Source organism: Suncus etruscus, chromosome 16, assembly GCF_024139225.1.
Source record: "Suncus etruscus isolate mSunEtr1 chromosome 16, mSunEtr1.pri.cur, whole genome shotgun sequence".
In the NCBI taxonomy this organism is placed as follows: Eukaryota; Metazoa; Chordata; class Mammalia; order Eulipotyphla; family Soricidae; genus Suncus; species Suncus etruscus.
The window spans coordinates 31,143,564-31,148,405 of NC_064863.1; the positions used below are offsets into that span (position 1 = coordinate 31,143,564).

General features: G+C 37.7%; 1 pseudogene; it reads left to right on the forward strand.

Annotated features, from left to right (window-relative positions):
* The first annotated feature begins 4,041 nt into the window (after positions 1-4,041).
* On the forward strand, positions 4,042-4,199 carry LOC126032775 (uncharacterized; annotated as a pseudogene).
* Positions 4,200-4,842: the final 643 nt, after the last annotated feature.

The window sequence follows — 4,842 nt, forward strand, 5'->3', positions numbered from 1 at the left end:
AAAGACACACCAAATTTTGAAATAAAGATGGCATTAAATCCCAGGACAATTCTTTCTCTCAACGTCAATGGACTAAATGCACCAGTTAAGAGACACAGAGTGGCTAAATGGATCAAAAAACTCAATCCAACCTTCTGCTGCCTACAAGAAACGCACCTTAATAGTCAGAACAAACATAGACTCAAAATAAAAGGCTGGAGAAAAATTATCCAAGCAAACAACACCCATAAAAAAGCTGGAGTGGCCATACTAATATCAGATAATGCAAACTTTATACTCAGGAAGGTTGTAAGGGACAAAGATGGACATTTTATATTAATCAAGGGGTATGTAGAGCAGGAAGAATTCACTCTCCTAAACATATATGCACCGAATGAGGGGCCAGCAAAATATTTAATACAACTGTTGACAAATTTGAAAAATAATATCAACAACAACACAATAATTGTGGGGGACCTTAACACGGCTTTGTCAACACTGGATAGGTCAACCAGACTGAAACCCAACAAGAATATACTAGACCTGAGGAGAGAAATGGAAGAAAGAGGCCTAGTGGATATATATAGGACACTCCATCCCCAGAAACCTGGATACACATTCTTCTCCAATGTACATGGGACATTCTCCAGGATAGACTACATGCTGGCACATAAAACATACCTCCATAAGATCAAGAGGATAGACATTTTGCAGACTACCTTCGCTGACCACAAGGCTCTGAAATTATTTGTGAACTCCAAAGGGACTCAGAAGAAACACTTTAAACAGCCTCATGCTCAATAACCAGTGGGTCCTAGATGAAATCAAGGAGGAAATAAAAAGGTTCCTGGAAACAAATGACAATAAAGACACAAACTATCAGAACTTATGGGACACAGCAAAAGCAGTACTGAGAGGAAAATTTATAGCTTTGCAAGCACACATCAGAAAGGAAGAAGGAGCTTACCTGAGTAGCTTAATGACACAGCTAATAGAACTAGAAAATGCTCAACAAAAGGACCCAAGAATAGGAAGACAGAAGGAAATAACAAAGCTGAGAGCAGAAATCAATGAAGTGGAAACTCAAAAAACAATCCGAAAGATCAACGAAAGCAGAAGTTGGTTCTCTGAAAAAATAAACAAGATTGATAGACCACTGGCAAAACTAACAAAGAAAGTGAGAGAGAGAAACTTGATAACTCATATCAGAAATGAAAAAGGAGAGATCACTACTGATATGACAGAGATTCAAAGGGTAATCAGAAACTACTTTGAAAAACTCTATGCCACTAAAAATGAGAACCTGGAAGAAATGGATAAATTCTTGGACTCTTATAATCTTCCACGGTTGAAGGAAGAGGATGTAGCATATCTAAACACCCCCATAACCATTGATGAAATTAAAACAGTAATCAAATGTCTGCCGAAAAACAAAAGCCCAGGTCCAGATGGATTCACTAATGATTTCTATCAAACTTTCCAAGAGGAACTACTGCCAATCTTCACAAGACTCTTTCATGAAATTGAACAAACAGAAACACTTCCAAATAGCTTTTATGAAGCCAACATCACCTTGATACATAAACCAGACAGAGACGCTACCAAAAAAGAAAATTACAGACCAATATCACTGATGAATGCAGATGCAAAGATCCTCAACAAAATCCTGGCAAATAGGATTCAATGCTTCATTAAAAAGATCATCCACTACGATCAAGTAGGTTTCATCCCAGGAATGCAAGCCTGGTTTAACATCCATAAATCTATCAACATAATACACAACATCAATAACAAGAAAAATAAAAACCACATGTTCATATCAATAGATGCAGAGAAAGCATTTGATAAGGTCCAACACCCATTCTTGATCAAAACTCTCAGCAAGATGGGAATGGAGGGAACCTTTTTCAATATAGTGAAGGCCATCTACCACAAGCCAGTGGCAAATATTATCCTCAATGGAGAAAAACTGAAAGCCTTCCCTCTAAATTCTGGCACAAGACAAGGCTGTCCTCTCTCACCACTCCTATTCAACATATCACTGGAAGTACTTGCTATAGCGATTAGGCAAGAAAAGGATATCAAGGGAATCCAGATAGGAAAGGAAGAAGTCAAGCTCTCACTGTTTGCAGATGACATGATACTCTACTTAGAAAACCCTAAGACTCTATCTAAAAGCTTCTAGAAACAATAAACTCATATAGCAAGGTGGCAGGCTACAAAATTAACATACCAAAATCAATCGCCTTTCTATACACCAATAGTAATAAGGATGAAATGGACATTAAGAAAACAACCCCATTCACAATAGTGCCACACAAACTCAAATATCTTGGAATCAACTTGACTAAATATGTGAAGGACCTATACAAAGAAAACTATAAAACTCTGCTCCAAGAAATAAGAGAGGACACACGGAAATGGAAACGCATGCCCTGCTCATGGATTGGCAGGATTAACATCATCAAAATAGCAATACTCCCCAAGGCATTATACAGATTTAATGCCATCCCTCTAAAGATACCCATGACATTCTTCAAAGAAGTGGATCAGACACTTTTGAAATTCATTTGGAACAATAAACACCCTCAAATAGCTAAAGCAATCATTGGGAAAAAGAATATGGGAGGAATTACTTTCCCCAACTTTAAACTGTACTACAAAGCAACAGTTATCAAAACAGCATGGTATTGGAATAAGGATAGGTCCTCAGATCAGTGGAATAGGCTTGAATACTCAGAAAATGTTCCCCAGACATACAGCCACCTAATTTTTGATAAAGGAGCAGGAAATCCTAAATGGAGCAGGGAAAGCCTCTTCAACAAGTGGTGTTGGCACAATTGGATAGCCACTTGCAAAAAATTGAACTTAGACCCCCAGCTAACATCATGTACGAAGGTAAAATCCAAATGGATTAAAGACCTCGATATCAGCCCCAAAACCATAAGATATATAGAACAGCACATAGGCAAAACACTCCAGGACATTACAGGCATCTTCAAGGAGGAAACTGCACTCTCCAAGCAAGTGAAAGCAGAGATTAACAGATGGGAATATATTAAGCTGAGAAGCTTCTGCACCTCAAAGGAAATAGTGCCCAGGATACAAGAGCCCCCCACTGAGTGGGAGAAACTATTCACCCAATACCCATCAGATAAGGGGCTAATCTCTAAATTATACAAGGCACTGACAAAACTTTACAAGAAAAAAACATCTAACCCCATCAAAAAATGGGGAGAAGAAATGAACAGACACTTTGACAAGGAAGAAATACACATAGCCAAAAGACACATGAAAAAATGTTCCACATCACTAATCATCAGGGAGATGCAAATCAAAACAAGGATGAGATACCACCTCACACCCCAGAGAATGGCACACATCACAAAGAATGAGAATAAACAGTGTTGGCGGGGATGTGGAGAGAAAGGAACTCTTATCCACTGCTGGTGGGAGATTCCTCCAAAAACTGGAAATCGAGCTCCCATACGATCCAGCTATACCACTCCTAGGAATATACCCTAGGAACACAAAAATACAATACAAAAACCCCTTCCTTACACCTATATTCATTGCAGCACTATTTACCATAGCAAGACTCTGGAAACAACCAAGATGCCCTTCAACAGACGAATGGCTAAAGAAACTGTGGTACATATACACAATGGAATATTATGCAGCTGTCAGGAGAGATGAAGTCATGAAATTTTCCTATACATGGATGTACACGGAATCTATTATGCTGAGTGAAATAAGTCAGAGAGAGAGAGAAAAACACAGAATGGTCTCACTCATCTATGGGTTTTAAGAAAATTGAAAGACACCCTTGTAATAATAATTTTCAGACACAAAAGAGAAAGGAGCTGGAAGTTCCAGCTCACCTCAGGAAGCTCACCACAAAGAGTGATGAGTTTAGTTAGGGAAATAACTACATTTTGAACTGTCCTAATAATGAGAATGTATGAGGAAAATGGAGAGCCTGTCTAGAGTACAGGCCGGGGTCGGGTGGGGCGAAGGGAGACTTGGGACATTGGTGATGGGAATGTTGCACTGGTGATGGGTGGTGTTCTTTACATGACTGAAACCCAAACACAATCATGTATGTAATTAAGGTGTTTAAATAAATTAAAAAAAAGAAAGAGGAGGTACAGTAAATGCACCCCATATACACCTCAACACAAGCCCTTTGCCTGGTTTGTATTGTGAATTGGGGGACAAAAAAAAAAAAGAATACCTTCATAAACTTCATTCCCAATGCCTTAATTAATCATACTTTGCCTTACTTTCCCCTGCTTCCCTTTTATACCATGGTAGCAAGTATAGCTTATTCAATGCTTGTTCATTTCAGAGTCTCTTTCCTTTACAATTTGTTCTTCTCCAGTTTCTATTCTTATATTTTCCTTGGTGAAATTGCAATAAACAAAATCTCTGCCTTCGTGGCAAGAATATTTGTTAACAGATGGTAGGTTATTTTGACTCTGAATTATTTAAAGTAGGAGACACTGAAAAAGGTAGTCAAAATTGGACTGCATCATATTAAAAAAAGGAAGGTCATTTTTTCCCCCAGGTAAATTAATCTCATACAAAAAAATATGTTAGATCTCTAGAAGCTTTAAGGAAAGTATGTAAGAAAGCCTGGGAATTCATTTGCCTTCCTCAATTAGTTAATGGATTTTGAACATTAGTCATTAGGTTGCTATATTTTAATTAAGTGATTTATATAATGAAATTTTGGAACATAAAATATTCCTAATAAGCATTTCATCAAGGATTTCAAGTTAATTAGTTCAAGTAATTCAGCTCTTTCAGAAATAAGGTAGTAAGAGTTGGGAGTAAAGTATGATACTAAAATCAGAGTATAGG